At 36.6% G+C, this 19,982-nt stretch overlaps 1 long non-coding RNA gene across 2 annotated transcripts; it reads right to left on the reverse strand.

Annotated features, from left to right (window-relative positions):
* Positions 1-1,660: 1,660 nt before the first annotated feature.
* On the reverse strand, positions 1,661-19,847 carry LOC127385475 (uncharacterized). Of its 2 annotated transcripts, XR_007889681.1 has the most exons (4): positions 18,672-19,847; positions 15,719-15,879; positions 7,542-7,654; positions 1,661-4,518 (listed from the first exon to the last, which is right to left on the reverse strand). It is a non-coding gene; the product is annotated as an uncharacterized LOC127385475 (long non-coding RNA). The 2 variants fall into 2 exon arrangements; XR_007889682.1 differs by lacking the exon at positions 15,719-15,879.
* Positions 19,848-19,982: the final 135 nt, after the last annotated feature.

Raw genomic sequence — 19,982 nt, forward strand, 5'->3', positions numbered from 1 at the left:
CTTCCTGTAAAAGTATGCTGAAAAGCACAATATAGACCTTTTTATTGTAGGTGAATTTCTACTGCAATTCTAACAAGCAAATAATATACTTAAAATACAGGTGATGAAATGGTTACTATACAGTATCCTAACCAGACATGTTTCTGTAACTCTGTTTTTATATTTCTTTAGATCCTTTGTAGATTAGCGTAAACAGAATTAATTAATCATGAAAAGCAGCTCCTACAGAGTAAAAGCAGGATTTTAGCTTCCAAAGCAACTTCCCTGCCAGACCTAAAAAATCTTATTTATTGTCAAGCAGTGTCACTCTTCTTAGCCAGCCTTTGATACCATGAGGTGCAGCAACCAAGAATTGCAGCAGTCTGCCTGTTTTTTGACATGGATACAGGATTGAAATATACTGGGCTATTTGCACCATCTGGTACATGCATTTCAGTTGAATGAAAGCAGATGAACTCCTGGGCACTTTGGTGATGAAACACCAGGAGAAAAGGAAACAAAACCCAAGAGACAAAAAAGTGTTAGCAGGGAAAAGAAAGCTGAACTGATCTCATTTCTGGACTATGGAAGGCCATCTTCTGGGTTTCCTCACGCTCTACATGGTTTGACTCCTCGTGACTCATGCCTACATGTTTGACTCCTTGCACATTTGCAATAGGAATGTGTTAGATTAAGCAGAATGTTCTAATGATCCTTTTTAGTTTTGAAATCTAAGGATCTATAAATATGTATATATCAATGTTACTGTGACTATGATTTGCAGCTGTCAATCAGCTTGCCTTTATGGCTGTAAATTTTAATTTTACTGTATTTTTCTTGTGCAGTTTTCTGAAAAGAACAAAACTCTACTCCCCATCTCTACATTTTAGACAGAAGAGTAATGCATGATTAACAGTATGCCGAGAGGTGTCACAGTCACATTAACACTGATGTGTGAACCAGTGGTCAAATGGCAGATTACATGTCTGTCACAACACATCAGGGCAGTGTTCCAGTCTGCCAGCTTTACCCTGCCCAGCTTCTTCAAACAAAGAGTTCTTCTGAAAAATGTAGCACAAAAAGAATGTTGAGCCTTTGGGGGAAAAAGAAGTCTGTCTCACGGTCAAGCTTTTCAAAATCTTAGTAACATCAAATGGCAGCAGGGGTTACTCACAGTCACATAACCTTGCAGGTTCATGGATGCCTATAACACAAATATTGCATATGTGGCCTTATCAAAGATTTTCTGCATGATAACTATATTACTGAAAAAGTACTAAGGCTGGCATATTTCGATTTGGAGAAAGGATGCCAATTCTATCAAGGCTAGAAAAACCCTGACCCAGTTCCAAGAGAAAAAGCAAGGTTTTGGAATATTATGTGAAGCAAGAAGTTTCAGTACATTGGAAATATCACTGAAAGTGTCTTCCTCCTCTTCTCTTAAGGACAAAATTTTATTTTTAAAGTGGATAGTTAACTAGCTGCTTGATTTCTTATATAGCAAATAGTCACACCTGGAACTGAAGTGGCTTTTAGTGGGTAATGATGTCTGAAGCCAATACATATAATGAAGCGGAACATATTTTCCATCCCGTGGGATATTTTCATATACTAGAAGCAAAATTTTAGACAATAATTGTAATATTGTTTGCAAAATCAAATATATTTTATTAGGGTTTAAAATGCTTTCTAGGGGGTTATGAACATCAGGCTTACTTGAACAGAGCCTGACTTCTCTCACGCTGTAGGTCCCAAAAGATCTGCTGAACTTTCCTGGAAGTTAAATTGTTGTTCCAGCAGTACTCTTACTGTACTGGAAGCACAAAATAGAATATTAAGGCTAAAATGTTGAATACATTTAAATAACATAGAAGTTAAGTTCCATTTTCAAGAACACCCAAGTCATATAGGTCTTCTTTACAACATTACATCTGCTGAGGAATATTATCAAAATACTATACTTGTGAGTGGTTAGCATATCAGTCAGTATTTGGACACAGCCCAAAACAAGTAGTTAAGTATTGTCTTGGCTCATCTCTTAAATGTTAATATGTGTTTACTATATTTAATGGACTTGATGATAACCTCATACAACATTTTAAGCACTGACATTATTGGAATCCCTCCTGACTTATATAAAAACAAGAACTGAAAGACACAACCTATGTATAGATAGAATATGGAAAATAATAATAATAACAACAACAACAATAATGTATACATAGTTTGTGTGCATTTTCAATATGCTATGCATATTACCACTATACAATAACAAAGAATACATAGTCTAAATCTTATAAAATATTGCATATTAATTCATAGAAGTATAGTACCCCTTATATAGTGATTATTTGGAATTTTTTTTTTGCATTGATTCTGCAGGGATACACATTTCCACATAAATTATTGCAAAATTCAGTCATTTGTATCATCTTTCAGCTATTATTAATAGCCTCTGCTCCCAATTTAAAATATGGCAGAATACGTACATAGATGTCAGGATCTATGAATTTATACAATGCATAAACATTTATTTTAAAACGAGTATATTGTGGTGATAAGAAGGAACTTTTTATAATTTTCACTTTGTTAACTGTAAAATACTATTTCATGAAAAAAAGAATACCACTGCTTTGTTAGTGAATTGAAGTTGTACAACCTGCAGATGAACCGCAGTTCACTTTGTCAGTCATGGCTTCCTTTCATAATATTTTTTTCTTTTTGACACTATGAACCTGCTGCTACTGTCATGAGATGGAAAGTTACTTTCTGTACACATTTTGCTTCTCATTTCTGTATGAATGTATGAATGGCGCTTATGTCTTGAGGCACAGAAATGTTATTTTCTGTGGATTGAATTTAGGTTTCTCAGGAATAACATAGGTATGGCATGTTACAAGAAGAAAGAACAGCTAGAGGGTCTGAATTCCACCTTCAGCTATCTTATTTCTAATTCACTTAAAGTCACTTAAATCATTATTCTTAAGCAAAGGTCTCAATGTATGTTACAGAACTATACATAAAAAGCAACTATAGTTGCTCAGCACAGCATGGTGTTAAAAATTATACAGAAGTGTAATATTTTGTATTCAGAAAGCAGATAAAAAATGTGTACAACATAAATGAAATGTTTTCATTGATATTCATTAATTTTATTCTCATAGTCAAAGCCAGATAATCTTAATGACATGAATCTAAGCTCTCATAAATGCACACTTGAGCAATGTAAAAGAAGTATTAGAAAATTGTCTACTATTATGTTTGTAGGAAGAACACAGGTATACTTGTGTGAAAACATTATGGGGTTGATATCTGGTGTTTATTACCTGTGAGGAACTTTAGCAAAAATAGTAATAAGATAGAATTTTCATGAGCATTTATTATAGGTCAGCTCTGTTTCTTTTAAGTTTCATGCATATTCACGATAATTCCTGCAGAAGTAGTTTCTTTAACTGTAGGACAGTATTAATGGGAATTACATTCTTAAGTAGCAGTTAGGCAGATAAATAAAGCCCCAATATTTTATTCTGTAGTGTTCACAAAATCGTTACTGAATGGATACCTTTAAGTAACTAGAGCTGCTCAGCATCTACATGTTTTGCAAATAGCATTCCTGTAATGTCTTGTTAGACACATGCTGAACAACTTATAATTCCAAAACACCAGGAAAAATATCAACTAACACTCTAACTCCAGTGTTCTTCAGAGATCGATTTCACAACCCTGTCTGTGGGTATTGAAAGTATTGCCTGTACTTAGCTGACAATTACAGACTGAAGCGATCAAAATTACCCATTAGAGGTTTGGTTTTGCTTCTGTAGTTAATTTTAGAAATTATTTACACACATGGTAGTATTATAATATAATGAGTAATCTGTTAATTATTTTTGACATCTAGGATAATAAAAATATACCAACATTCCAGTTATTAATAGAATTGTCCTATCTTTATGTAACTCATAAAAATACCAAACTGCCATGATTATTGGAAAAATTGGCACCAACTCACACTTTCATCTTTAAAATGGTGCAGGGGTTTTTTCTATCCAACTTGTATGAAGACAAGTACAACATTCAAGGCTGTCTTTACACAACTGCAGATAAGCAGTGTTTAACCCGCCTTAGTGTAAAAGCCTTTCAGCAAAATGCATCATGACTACACACACTACCAAAAATATTCTTCAACCGACCACATGCTGTGTAAGGGTACCAGTGAAATACTTCATAAACAGACAGAATGCAAACATGCACAAACACACAAACCACTAATGCTGTAAACAACCTCAAGCACAGTACAAACAAAATGCATGCCAAGAAACCTGCTTAAAAATTTGTATTATAGAAAAATGCACTTCTAGTGTCTGAAAATGTATTTGACTACTTATTATACAATAAACAAAAGTATGCAAAGTTCATGATGGCCGTTGAATGAACCTTCTGCCAAGCTCCAGAGACTATTTAGTATTCACTCTTCATGGACAGATACATGTTATGTATGATCTTCAGGGTAGTTCTATTTGCTCTTCATGCATAAGTCACCTAATAAAAATAGACAACATATACATGTGTGATGATGTGTCCCCTGTGGGTTTATCACATTTATGAAAACCAGAAAAGTATTAGGTAAGGACTTGAGTATTCAGCAAACATAACAATCTAAATCATGGAACAATTTATTCCTGATATAAATCCACTTATTTCTATACCACTTTGCATCTCTAGGTAAATTCACTTTGATATAGAATTTACAGATAGAGTTTCAATTCTATTGGGTTGCTCACAGTGCACATGAGAACCACAGCCATGCTTTTAGAAACACGTAGGGCCTCACAATTGCATCACAAAGCCAAGCACTTCAGTACCTAAAGTGGCACTACTGCCAAGTGAAACCCTTAGCCCACGCGTGGCAGAGAGACTGGCTGCAGACAAATAGGAACAGGATTTATGGCAGTGAAAATAGAGAAGCCTGCTGTTAAGTAGGAAAAACAGAGAAGAAAGTCAGAGCCCAGAACCTGTCCTTCAGAAGGAGTTACGTCTACCAGTACAATCTGTATGCTAGAGTTTAGTCTGAGGTTCCTCCTCTCCAATGTCTTCTGGGGTAGGTTGTGAATTAGGACCATTTTAACTTCCAGATTTATGATATCAACAAAAAAAGATGTAATTTCATTAAAATTGCTCCCAGATTCTTCCTATATCCTTTTATTACTGGTGTGGCAAACAGCAGCACAGTGTTGTGGCAGGCTGTGCACTGTACGTTTAATGAATGGCCAAATATGCAACTAACTACTAACTAGTTTTCCTTGCTGGAGCTCTGACTTTGATTTTTTATTTTTTAATTCTCACACAAATGTTTATGTTCACAAAACCTGCAGGCATGTTGTGATCTTCAGACTTTTGAAAAATTAAGTTACATTGACCAAAAGTTTACAGGGAAAACTGTGGCAGAAGAGGGCAGATTAAAAGGTTGGACCCACAGTGCATGTCCGGTTTCTTAAGGATAAACCCACTCTATGCCAATAATTAAAATGCCTGGCTGGACACGGGACATCCAGGCTGGAGCTCACTTACAATCAGAGGGTATCAAGAGAGTGAGCTGACTGGTAAGAGGTGCTGAGAAGAGAGGGAAAGTTCAGGTGCAACACAAATCCGAGCATAGGTTTGCTGGGCTTCGTAATCAATGGTTACTAAGAAATAGAGGTAAAACTTTCAGGGTTTGTCTAGGCTGTCACCTCAATATAAGACAACAGTGAAAAATGTGAATGCTCTCAAAGAAAGCTAGTATCAGAAAATTACTAAAATAAACCAAACAAGTTTCATTGACGACTAAACAGACTGTAGAGTGGGCACTGATTTATCAGTTCTGATGACTCATACTGTGGCAATCCAAACAGTTGTCTGTCCAGGCAGAAGAAGCCAGTACCACATGATAGAGACAGGATGTTCATTCCCCAGATGCTGCTGTTTATAACTTAAGCATCTTAAAAGAAGTGCAATTAGTGGTCTTGCAAAATAATACAGAATTTAATGAAAGGTGATACATCATCTCTTCATCCATACTGTTCAGCAATGGCCCAGGAGAATTATCATTTAAATTCAACAAATATTGTGAATCTTCATTACCAGCTTGCTCTGACTAAACTAGTTGAATTCTACATGAATTCAATTAAATGGCCATAACTTCTGTGCTCAGAAAAAAACCCACTTGTGAATTAGATAATTTACTTTTCTTTGTTTTTATTAACCCTTGTTTAATTTGAAAGTGAATAAACAGTAAGAAGTAAAGATTTTTTGTGAATTTTCATCAGAAGAATGAAAAGGCTTGCCAAAAGCATGTTGCTGAATGCTCTTCAGGAGTATGAAAGTCTTCAGGAGAAGGTGGCAAAAGACACTATCACTTATATTTCAGAATTTAGGGATCAACACAAACCCCCCATATTTTTACCTAGATGGACATTTGAAAGCAGTGGGACTTCCTAAGGTTTTTTTCCCCAGACCTTTTCCTAAACAAGAATTAAGTAACAAGATATTTACTTTCCTCTTCTTACCCTTTCAGATCTTGCTTATACACAACTTTAAATGTTCTCCTCTGTTATCTCTACAGCCGTATTTCCCTGTGCCTTTTCCTCAGTGACTGTTTGCCTCTGAAGAATACTGATTAAGATGAACTCTCTATGGCGAAGCAAGATGCAAGTTTTTTTTAATTTTTCACTTGAACTAAAGATCAACTTGGGACAATCAATGTTACTGCATGATTTCAAATTAAGATTTGATAATTTGATGTCCAGTACAGAATGTAACATTATGCTTTTGTAAATTTAGAAAGAACTTTATTCTCTTGGTAGTATAATTTTTTACACACTTTTATGGATTTTTTTTTCCCTCTGATATAATGTCAGGAAGTTGCTGGAGGTACGGTTATTGCATTCCCTATTTTTAAAGTGGTTAACTACTTGCCCAAATTGTTTTGTAGCAACAATCCTCTCTTGTTGCAGTGAAGTAACTTTAGTTTATATTAAAAAAATTGAGTACCTAAAGCTTCAGCTTCGGCATGGGTATGATCTGCCTGAAAACATGCTTGATTCGGAAGGTTTTGCCTATGGTGGTGCAAATCTCTTGATACAACTTCAGACTTCAGGTCAGTTGGGGATATGCAAATTCCTTCATGATAAATAAACATGACTCAGTGATTAAAGATGTTGGTTGACCCAACATCTCGGGAGCTCTGCTACAGAACATAAAGTCAAGGCCAGAAGCCTTTAAACCCACATACTCGCCCATGTGTTTATTAATGTCATCCCTAGTGGCAAATGCAATATATAGTTTAAAAAAATAATGCTCTATTTTTTTAACTGGATTTATAAAGTCCAAATGTTTACTTAGAAATTAAACATTTTGGTACTGGGGCCTCTAGGATATGTTGGCAGTGGAAAAACTAACCTGCACCAGATGGCAGAGGTTAAAGAAATACTATAAAATATGGCTTCTATTCATACAGTTCTCAGACAAACAGAACCCCAAGCAGAAAAAAACTGTGAAAGTGGAAAACCTTTTCATTTGCTTACATTTCTCTTTGCTACTCAGCAAACCTGAGAGGTATTGTATCATCACGTATCAAGAAAGTAATATGCCAGATTGTTGTAACAGGTGGAATATGTTTGTTTGTAACACGTTGAATCTGAAATAAAGAAAGGACCAAAGTTACTAAAGGTTCTACAAAAACATTTACAAAATGTAAGTACCGCGGTTTTGTACCTGCGAAGCTCACTGTATAACTGAGAATCTGAGACAATAGTTCCATTTTGCATATAAAATATAAAAATTCAGCTCTCAATTTTTTACAGGTTCAGTTAATTTGGCTAGGTGAACATGTACGCTAAGAAGATACTTCTGCATTAGCATTTTTAATTAACCATTTCACAAATTTAAAGGAGAAAATTTTTTATCTAGATTTCATCCTATTTTGTCTAAATTATATTTCTACACTTCATCCTCGGCTTCTGTATTTGTTTCTAAAGCTTCTTAAAATCACAGCTGTTTTGTAAATTTGATGTACTAGACTTAAACAGCATTTTGTGAATCTCTTATATTTATAATATAAATGCATCCTTATAATAAAATTTCTTGTATATTTTTTTCACTTAAAAAAATGCACTGTGAACCCCAATCTGTAAAGCAAAACGTGTGATATAACCCATTTTCCTGTCATATATATAGTCATGTGATGTTTTTTTTTAAAAAAAGAGAGGAAAATGATGTGAACTTAGGCACAATGGACCATGTTGTCAAAAATATTCAGTTGTCAAAAATGCAGATGGCATAAAAGCACAGAAACAGATCAGTTATTGGAGTTTTTTTAATAGGAGCTATTGTGTGGATTTTAAAAATTTATTAGGTGCTTAAAAATATGGGTGCATAGCCAGTAAGCTCCTCAAGGATACCTGAATATTTCTTGAAAATCCAGTTTATCTTGACAGTTAGGTATTTAATACCTTGAGAGACATAGTGCAATATCTGAGACAGAAATAAGTGTTCTCCCGTAGAAACAGTGGTTAAAAAGGAAAACAGCAAGGTATCTGAGCAGGGAAAGCTCCCTGAAGTCTTGTCCTTTTCCTGTAAAAAAAACCCACAAAAAACCAAACCAAACCAACAAAACAAACAACAATAAAAAAAACACTCCCAACAAAACAAACAAAAAAGCCCAAAACAAATACTGAGCAGTGCCTGAAAATATTCTGTGAAGATTTTGTGTATTTGAAGTTTCTGGGCTACAAGTGCATTACTAATGAAATGGCACCACTAAGGGAATTCAAAATGGTGATTAAGAGTGGTTACAACCTACCTGGCCAATAATAAGTGTTTAGATAGAGGCAGATGCTGTCTTTCCCTTCCTGAGCAGTTCTCAAAGGGACAATGAGAGGAAACTTGAAATTCAGGAAATGCTTAGTACTACCACGACTGTTTCCTCCTTCTGCCCACTCTGTTTTTGCCCCTTTTTTCCTGCACGAGTAGTGGTATTTTGGTTTGAATACAAAGCCCCTTTGCGATGGATAGAATCAGCGTTCATAACAAACTCATCTCTTATTGCTAGGCAACACTGAGCAATGTGAATTTGTCACTTATGTTTGGTGCAACTTTCGATTTCACCTCCAACTGTAACAATATAGCCTGCTATATTTTAGATGCCACTGTGGTTGGATGCCATCCCAGGAAAGATGTGAACTACTACTGACAGGGAGTGAATGACTGGCAATGGGCATAAGCAGTTTTTTGATTCTTAAACCCTGACATAAAATTAATTGTTAGATTTATTCTTCTATGAAACTCATACTTCATGATTCCTTCTTACTGACTTATTTGCCTTAAAAAAGGCAAATGGAACATAAAAATTTCCAAAGAGGCAAATTTTTTTGCCTGTTTACCTTTTTTTCACATGGCATTTGCTCTGTTCCTATTTTTCTGCATTGGCTGTCTTCTTGAGGGGCAATTATACATAAAATTCAGATCTTAAGTACCCTCAGTCAAGTGATTATCCTTGTTTCTAAGGCATATCAAATTATTTGTTTGAATACATATATTCCTTACCTTAAGAAATTAAGGTTCAGATTACAAAAGATGTGGAGCAACTCTTACACACTGCTGAATACCCTCCACCTCCAATACCAGCAGCTTTTAATGAGCTCAGATTATTGCAGAATGAATACTGTAGTCACGATGTTTTTGATCTGAAACAAACCCCCTCACTCAAGATACAATAAGTTCTATGCTATTATATGCTATCTAGGCTTTTTTTGATTAGAGGACTGGTAATTTTGTTCTTAAAATTTGTGTGTGATTGTCTAAACTGGCTACTAGGTCTCTGCTCTTTGGTCTTGGAAGAATTAGGTCTGTTTGGGGGCAAAAAAGGGAAAACTAAAAACTGATACTGTTTTACCACCTTTGTCTAAAAAAAGGGACAAAATTATACTTCAAATAAAATACAAATCTTCTAAAAATCATCATCATTATCAACAGCCATTTATTTAAATATTTGGAAATATTTCATGACCATATCAACAACAAAAATATACCAAACAACTGAAAATCCTAGTAATATTTTAGTCTTTGCATATATTCACTGACTGAAAACAAAAGGAGTTTCTGTAACTGTATGAATGAACCATGGCATGTACGTGTTCTTTTAAGAAAGGCCAAGGGTGCAGTTCTATTTTCTTAGCTCTGCTTTCATATTTATGTGTCTCATTTCCAGCTCATTGCTGATGCCTTAGTTGCACTATCCATCAACACTTTTATCCTCCTTGTTCCTCAAAAAGAACATAAAATCCTTTTTTATGTGGTGGTAATATTATTGCAAATAAAAGCAAATACCAAAATCTTTATTAGTCTGCCAAAATAATAAACTATTTAATAAAAGCATGCTGTAAAAATAAGGTCATTTGCATCACTCAAGTTTCTAGTAGGAAATACTGAGAATTATTGGTCAAAAAGTACAAACTGACAGCAATTATTTCTGTTGTTGATCTAATACTGCCTGAAAATGGGTTTAAAAATACACTGAAGCTTTGCAAGTTCACTGTCTTTAAATGTTTGTTTTCAATGCTCTTGCAAAGGAGCCTGGGAGAATAAAATTTTTCAAAGCTCTGCTTTTTTACCAGTCTTCTCTGTAATGGAAGAAGGAGAGACTGGATAGACCCCATTAGAAATCTTTACTGCAAAGCTCATAGAAACCTTCTGACTCTCATATTGCTACAAGATTTATCATTTAATATTTATCATTTTTATATTCTATATTAATTGTATTTGGTTAGGATTTGTGTAATATTTAGCTATATGATTTTTTTTCACTTTTTAATTTTGTCATTCTTGTAGACAGATCAATGCAAAGCTTTTATTTAAGCAGTTTGATAAACGCTTAAAGTTAGTCAAAATATGTTTTTAAAATAATGTATCTAATGTCTGACCCTTTTTTCTTGTTGTACTACAAACCTGACCATTATTTTCTCCCTGCAGTTTCTCTCCCCATCTGGCAGTTCTGCAAATATGTTACTAATAGGGCACAGAAAAATCAGTTGCCGTGGTGAGATTTAAACTGATGTCTCTGCATACTTCCCCAGAAGAACCTTCATACAAATATTAAAAAAAAAAAAAAAAGCTAATCTTACAAGTTTCTAAGATTCTAAATGGTCTTATTCATCAGACTTAATTTATTTCAGTTGTCATAATCTGAATGTTAGGGACCGATCTTTGAAACAATTGAGCTAAAAGATTCCTGAAAAACCTCTTTGTTTTATACTTACTACAATGGTGTTTTCTATCTTATGTGGTTGTAAACCCCTTTGAATCTCAAAATACTCTGCAAGGTGTAGCTATGTTCACTTTACAGACAGAGAAACTGAAACAAAGAGCAGCTGAAGTCACACGAATGATCATGCAACAATCAACAAGTTATTGACCAGAGAATAAAATTCCAAGATTCTTATCAGTGGTGCTATCCCAGTATTTTTGGGCTCTACTGCCTCTGCATATTCAGCACAATAGGGATTACTCCACTTATTTAGATGATGAGACCTGTATAGAGATGAAATATTTAAAAAATACACTATATATATTGAAATGAGTACTTCCCAGAGCCTTGTTAGAATATTTGATCATACTTTAAGCCATAAACCAGACAGGAGTTACTTTCCTTCCTTCACAGACTGAAGACTTCTGAAAGCTGAATTAACGTTTCTACAAAATAGCATTTAGAATGTCATGTCATGTATGCAGCACAGATAAAAGCATGTTTGTTAGAACAGCATTTTTAAAAATTATTATTATGAAAGTGTAGATATTTGGTATTTGCATATATTAATAGGCTCAGTAACTATACATTTTTGTCTTGCTAACACCTGAGCTAGGTTACACATTCTGGTAAAGTTACCCAGACGTAGCTACATCAGTAGTTTCCAAAGCTGACTTGTTTGGATACCATGCACAGTAACAGTAGTCTCTGGAGTAACAGTTCCCAGCTATATGCAGGACTGTGTCCTTCAGCAGGAAAGTGTTCAAGTCTTAAGATGACTGTGCAGTTGAAATACAGAACATGTACAACAGTTACAGAATACTCCATTAATCAGCAGTATGGTTTAAATTAAAAGCACTTGCATTGTATGTGCTTGGTATTTATTAGGATTGTTATGCTACTTATAGATCATTAAGACAAATTTTGCAGATAGGATTTTAAAAGACTTAGATAATTGTATGAATGTTAATCAGAGCTTTGTCTATTCAGGCTAAGATATTTAATAAGCCAGTACCAAATAATATTTTTCAGAAGATTGTATTTTGTATTACCTGTAAGACTCAGCAGATTTGCACAGGTCTTTTAAGGATTACTTCTGAGCTCAGTTTCTTAGGTACAATATAATTAAGTAAATTACCAACAGTGAAACAAATAAAATGAAAGATATTAAAATATTAGAGATTATTAAAATTCCTTTCATAAAAAAAAAAAAAAAAAGAAAAAAATAAAGAAAAAAAAAGAGAGCTGTCCCTCTGGGTTAATGGTATAGGTGACTATGGCCAGAAAATCTGTAAAATGAAACCATGATTCACAACCTGGCCTTTCAAGTAAATCTCTGCAGATGGACGGTAAACTTTTGCTCCTGTCTCAGCTCTTAGCCTTCAAGTTGTAACAATTCTGTAATGTTATTGCAGTAACACAAGGACTGCAAACCTGATTTTTTTTAAAAAAGTCATAGATCGGGTGTCCTGCTTTTTGTCTTTGCCTGATTTCTCAGGCATTACAGAACCAATGGGACAACTAGGGGAGATCTTTTTGTTCAAAACCAGATCTTATCAATATAGTAATCAGAAATATCTTTCAGACTCTTGCAAAGTATTTATTTACTTCAAAGCTTGAACAACATCAAAGAAAGCATACAGACAAAGCAGTGTTGGAAAGGAAGTAACATGCCCTGATTTTTAGCACTTGCCCACTTGTCACTCTTAAACTCTCATCTGCCTTTCAAATGTAGAGAAATCTAATTTTTATGCATACTGTATGCTTGTACAGACAATTTCCTCATTTCAGGGTATGTCGAGCTTGGTAAAGGCTTTTGTACTTTTCCTTAACCTGTTTCAGAAATAGCACTGTCACCATTTGTCTCAGTAATGCACAGGGTGATGGAAATTGACATTTTTCTACATGGAAGTGAAAAGAATATTAGTTTTATCAAAGAGTAGACCCTCTCTTCCCCTCCAGTTAGATTTGAATTTGGTCACTTCAAGGTTTACTGTGTAGGGTGATTTTAAGCAATGGTCCCTGTAGTTGCAGGCTCTATCACCTAATAATTGACCATGACAGGAATTATATGTCCAAAGCCAAGGGGTAGAGTGAATAGCATATGTCAGGGTCAATTATAAGGTGGAAGACCCTGCAACAAAAAAGACTGCACTGATTAGAGCATGATGTTGACATGGGAGCTGATGTTTCAATGTTATTTCAAAGGGCACTGTCACAACCACCCTCCCCTGAGGTCTCAAAGGCAGAGGTGGATTATGTCAGTGGTTTCTACTACACATGATGTAATAAAGTTCAACAGGACATTCAAAGTTGCAATTGATTTGTTGGGTTTTTTTCAGTGACAAAATGCTTTCTCTGTGTCATTCAAAATTAAACTTGCTACTTTGCTAATTAGGTCAAAACAGCTCCATACTTACTAGATTAAGTCTCCCTTGAAAAATATGACTGTAAGATGAAAAGAGTACTAAATGTGACACAGTTAAAAACTGTTTTGATTATTGAAGTTATAAACATTATTTGTACTGGCAAAATTGAACAGAATAGGGACAGCAAAATAGAGAGAAAATAGTTTGTTTTATTACTTAAAGCTGTGTTATAAATATTTTATGGAATGGGGAGATCTTTCAGTGAAATAAATGGGCCAAAAAAAGCTGCTGTTTGCCTATTCCCCTGAAACTTCAGCAGCTTTAACCTACTCAAATGTTCTTAATCAGTGATGAACTGCAGAACTATTTAGTGAGAAATGATCCCAAATTATATACCACCACAGCAAGATGCTATAGTTCATTTTTAGATTTTCATTGCACCATTTAAATTTTCTGACCCTTTTCTTTGAAAGCTGTTTCTCTAAATTCCTGAATCTTGCTAAAAATATCTCAGTTATTTCTGCCTACAGGATCCCAGTGGTTTGGCTCATGATGATGGAGAAGATACTGTAGCTTAACCTCATTAACTGAATATCTAATTTCTCTCTGTTCTCATGGGTTATTATCCATGACCACATTTTTCCTGGGTGTTTTGCAGCCACCAAATAGATGGCTAACTCCCAATAAATTAAAGCCTATAGTGCTAGACTCAAAGTTGTTCTATGATGAACACATTATAAGGATTATTGAGTCTAAAAGATCTTTTTCTTCTCCTCTAGAATCTTTAACAGGAGACCACAGCGTCTAACATACTGAAATGCTCCAAGATTTCCATCTTCAGAGTCTTCATCACCATCTATATAGCTTTACAGGAAACATGTCTTGTTAGATAACAGGGACTTGGTTTTGGATCCCGCACATGCACTCACCTCTGATCTACATTTGTTTCAATGTAATATTAGAATAGTCCTCACATTTGTTTTGTATTTAAAACTTACACAGCTTTAAAAATGGAAATGTTTATTTCTAAATAATCAATTTTTTTCTTTGTAAGTGAGAAGAAGATATAAGGATATAAAAGTTCTTTAATTTGTAAATCCAACAGCCACACATAACTTTTTCTTTGCAATCAAAGTAGATATACATAGAATAGAAACTCCTTTGTTGCTACAGGCTTCTGGTTAGCTGGAGGTGACCAGCATTTTTTTTGTCCCCTTGAAAATACTGAAAAACGTAATATGGAGAAAATAGATTAAAATCCCATGGACTGAGCTGAACAGTAGAAAAGGTAAATGAAGGATTTTGCCAATCAAATGTGACACTTTCTCTTGGTGGTAATTACTGTAGTGCTTTTACTAATAAAGTTACAATTTCAAACACTGAAAACAGATCTAGCCAAATGAAAAAGCTTTTCAGCTGCCAGTGAACATTAATTTTTATCTTGTGCTAGTGCCTGTTGGATATGGAAACACACTGGTCATTCTGACAGAGGCATGACCTTGTAAGGTTAATTTTACACTTTTAATTATGAAGATTGGTACCCTGCGTAATGAAAATTAAGTCAATCAGAAGCTTAGAAAAACTGGTATCATGTAAGGACCATTACCCATCAGTCAATAACATTTATAATGCTATCTTAGTCTAAATTTGTTTCTGCTGCAACGGTTAATAAATACAAGTCTAAGAAACTTCCTAAATGCTAAACAGAAGACAAGGTAAAGTTGCTGGACTTAATAGCTCTGCAGAACTTGTCATGAAAATTACAAGCCTTGTCAGAACCAGAAACTGTACGATTAGCTTTATATATATTTCTAGTTATATGGGGCACTTAAGAGCAAGAAGCCCATAGGCCTGCTAAGTCATCTTTCATATGCAGCACTGATCACTGGGGCCATATCTGTGTGAATGGCTGGAGATATACCTGAAGCCACTGTATGCCTATTTCTATCTAAAAAGAGGTGAACAGTGTGACAACGGGTTCAAGCTAATCTTTGTGGCTTGCATGATCTTGGGCATAATGCACTGTGAGCACGGATACTGCATGCTATCCTCTTTATATCTGACGAGCTTGAAATGAAGACAGAATTACCTTAAGTTCTTCTACACCCAGATGGGGAGATACACCGCCTGAGAAATTCCTTTCATTCAGATTTTAGTAGTATGTCAATACATTTCATGCTTCCAAACCAAAAAGTTTCCTCACAAAATTTAGTTCCAGTATATCTCATGGAAGAGCTGTTATCTTCTTTACTGTGAAGTGAAAATTTGGGGAAGTTGTCAATGACAGGCAGCTAAAGGAACCCTGCATCTAGTTTCTTAGTTAAAAAGACAGAAGTATCCTCCTGTAAAATCTCAAGTAATTTTTCTGTATTACATAAACAACTTTGGGTATTAACAGCAGCAAATTATCTGCCACCTGTTTGATAAGGCAAACACCACTGCCTGCAGGGGAGTCAGAACAGGACACCCTAAGGAGGGGCAAGAGCAGCACATTGCCAGCTACACCCATGAAAACAGTAACATTCCTGTTTCAGACTTGGCACAGTAAGCAAAGAAGGAGATGATTTTCAAAATCTTTGTTTCAAAATGGAAATATTCCTCCAACATTACATCTGCTTTATATATGCAGTATTCTGTTACTTAGTGGTGATTATAATAGGGAATCTTTTAATTAAGAACTTCAGCAGTTCACCTTTAAGTGCCAATCACTGGATAATTGGCTCTTTTTAGGCACTGCAGCTCAGGTACAGTAAAGTGACTGTTTCTCAGAATAACTTACTGAAAGTAAGTTATTTTTGGAACTCATTTGTAAGAGAACTTAATTAACTATTCCAGATCATTAGGGATACTGCACTGCATTTTTAATCCTCTGACAGGTTCCTCCAGTTATATTAATTCATTATAATTATTTTCAACTTTCTAGGCAGAAAAGAGAAAGAAGCGCTGAGCCATTGCAGGTTTTCTGTACAAACCAGCCAGAGCTTTCCTGAGAAGAAAGGCAGCTTTGGTGAATTTTGTTGTTTCAGCAGCTGAAGGAGTACAGCACAATGTCTTCAGGCAATCAGCTTGAAAGATGATGCGCTGTCTTTTGTCCACTACTGTATGGCAGAACCTTTTAAGAGCAGTGACACTACACTAGAGCCATTTCATCAGGTGAGTAAGAGTGAACAGATTTTTTCACTGAGTATATTCAAAATAATTTCAAATTAGCATATTTTTTGGGTTAAATACAGATTTTTTTTTTATTTTTATTTTGAAACCTCACTTTACTAATTCAATTTTGACATATCTCACAAATTCTGGGAGCCAAATTCCACTTTTTTATTTTTGCAAATAACTACTGAAGTCTACATCAAATGGAAGCAAAAGATCCAAATGAAGCAGACTTTGGTCCTGCAGTGTCACATGTAATTTCTACTTCAAACAATTGACTTCTAAGTGGAAATTTGTTTTTGAAAGCTGTAAAACTGAATGCAATAAAACCACCTACTAAAAAAACAGCCACATTGTATCAGAATAGATTAAGAAGAGCAGACCTCTGAAAGGAGACTTCAGAATTACTCTCTTTTCCAGATCGTCTGACAGTGCTACTTAAGAGAGCTTTACAAGTCTTTTGAGTATTTGTTAAAAAGCTGTGTGATTAAAGCTTGTTTTTATGGCCTCTTCATTTTCCAAAGCAGCAGAATAACTTATGTACATGATTTTTAGACTTTCCATGTATCATTGCTAAGCATTGTAAATGTTCACAACTACTAGCAGAATTTTTATTTTTGTGATAACAAAAAATGAAAATATTTCATTTAAACCTAGAAAAGAGAGGTGATGTATGATAAAATACATCTCTTCTTCCTTTTTTTTTTTTTTTCCCCAATAAATCAGATACCTTAATTCTGCCATTTTTATAGCTCCTCAGAGATGTGGCTATTTTCTGTTACTTCATGTTCTGGTAGTTCATATTAATTTAGTTACTTTATTCATGTTCAGTATTGCTTTACTCAATGTAGTAATCTCTGCTGAAACCTAGGAGTACTCTGGATTTACAGTTTTAATTCAAAACAGGCCTCTGTTACCTTTCTGAGCCAAAAAAAGAAGCCACAGCCCCCTACCAAAATCTCTGCCCTTTCATCAGAATTTGACATCTAAGTAACCCTCTTTCAGATCATCCATATTTTGAAGAGCAGAAAAAGCTTTCTAACAGTGATGCATTAAGCCATTGCCACTAAGCTAGAAGGAAATCCAACTGTCCTGAAAGTATTTCCAATAGAAATCAAATATTTTGTCTTGTAACTGCTGGCCTGTAATGGCTAAAGCATGAAACGAGGATTTATTTTTTAAGACATGTGCTTTCTGTAATTATTTCTATGGAGAAAAATCCATGTTGTGATTACTACCTCTTCATGACTACTTATCAAAAATGTTTTATGATTGTCATTTCTTCTCAGAAGTGTAGTTAGGAAGGCATTATTACCTTGTATCTCCCCATAATTATCCACTACTATTTTACAAGTTCCAGTGAAAAATCATGTGCAGAGTTGAATAATCCAAAAACAAAACAACAAAACAAAGCAAAGGTCTTTCTGTTTCATGAGCTGTATATATATATATATATAAAAAATACATTTTTGTTTCACTAGGCTTTTATTTTGTTACATGTATTGCTAGAAACAAAATGCTTTCTGTTACAATATTTTATTCTCTATTTTCTTCCATCTTTTCCCTTGCTGGGAACTTCAGACCCAACAATTTGTGTGCAAGGATCTTTCAGAGGCTTGCACAAAGCCCGAATGGTACAGAATGTTATATGGTGGTCTATACGTCATAGGGGATTGATAAATTAGCACTCATCACATATAATGCATGTCCTTCATACCAGCCCTGAGGAACAAAGCTTTTTATGTTAGTTGCATCAGTTGCTGCAACTCAATTCATAGGAACCATAGATCAGTGTGCCTGGTCCTGCCAATTTACAGGTTGGGTCATGGATACTAGTGCTGGCACGGCAGATGAAGACACTGACTGAACCAGGCAGCATGGAGGCTCACCTTGACACTGCTTTTCTCCCTGCTCATCTCGCACACCAAGCTCCAGCGAGGGTGAGCAACCAACAGCACACAGGTTATTTTCTGTTCCCATTTTGGACCCACAGGTCGTTTGCATCAAAGCCTGGACAGTCACAGAATTGTCATGGTTGGAAAAGGCTTCTAAGATTCCGAGTCCAACTTCGAGAGAGTGGTGGGCTCTCAGACTGCTGCCCAAAGCACTGCCACAATACCCCCAGAAGTGGTTTATCTGGTGGTATAAGGTTCTTTAAAAGTTAGTCTAACAATACAGTTTTGCTGGCGGAGCCCACAGTTTTTTTTCTGTGACTTAGGAGAAAAAAAATTGTGTTTGGCTTTAGGGACTGGGCACCTGGGTATGCTTCCCGTTGATTCAGCCCACACACCTGTAGTGATGTGTGTTCTATACGTTAACAGTGGGATTGCTCGGAAAATTGGCCCAAACAGGAGATCACATGACAAAGTTAGATTTTTGGTCAGTACAGGTGGTCATTTTGTGTTCGCAGGCAAGTGCTGAGGCCTTCAGCGAGGCAGCCGGGAGGTCTGCTCTTCTCTTCCTCGCTGCTCAGCTCCCGCTTCAGCACCTCGATAGGCACTACTCCGAAACACCGCGCCCCTCGGAAGGGGTCTCCTTCAGCAGCCCGCCAGAGGGACGACGGGGCGGGCTGAGGGGCTGCCGCTCTCTAGCTCACCGTTCCGCAGCCGGCCGGGAGGCTACAGGCCGCCGGGTGAGCGCCTGGCGCTGCCCGCTGCACGTCACCTCAGCTCGGCCGCGGAGCAGCTTGACAGCGCGGCTGGGATCGCCTACGCCGGGCTCCGGCTCCCGCAGCCGCCACTACGACTGTCTCTCGTCGACTTCTGAAGCCCCGCGGCATTTTCTCCCCTCACAGCGGCCCCCCCGGCCTCCCTTCCCCGGGCTGCCCTGAAAATCGGCTTTGACTACGCCCCGCAGTGCCCCCGGCAGCCACCCGAGGGGAAGGGGACGAACCTCGCTCGGTCGCTCCCATTCCCTACACACCAATCGCTTAGAAGAAGTCCGTTGCTGCTCAAAGTAGACCAGAAGCAATAAGGCGGGCAGGGGCAAGGCGGTAGGAACGCTGGGATGAACCCTCGGCCGCGCCTGCCTCATTCACACCGCAGCCACAGCAGCTGCCGGCGCTCCCGGGCCTACCGGCGCGGCCGCCCTGCCCTCCATAGGCGCCCGCGCGCTGCCTCCGCGGCCGCGCCCTTCACCGCGCCCTCGTCGGGGCCGCACCCGCCCTCCGCCGCACCCGGCCTCCGCCGCTCCGGCAGGCT

Source organism: Apus apus, chromosome 5 (genome assembly GCF_020740795.1).
Source record: "Apus apus isolate bApuApu2 chromosome 5, bApuApu2.pri.cur, whole genome shotgun sequence".
Classification (NCBI taxonomy): Eukaryota; Metazoa; Chordata; class Aves; order Apodiformes; family Apodidae; genus Apus; species Apus apus.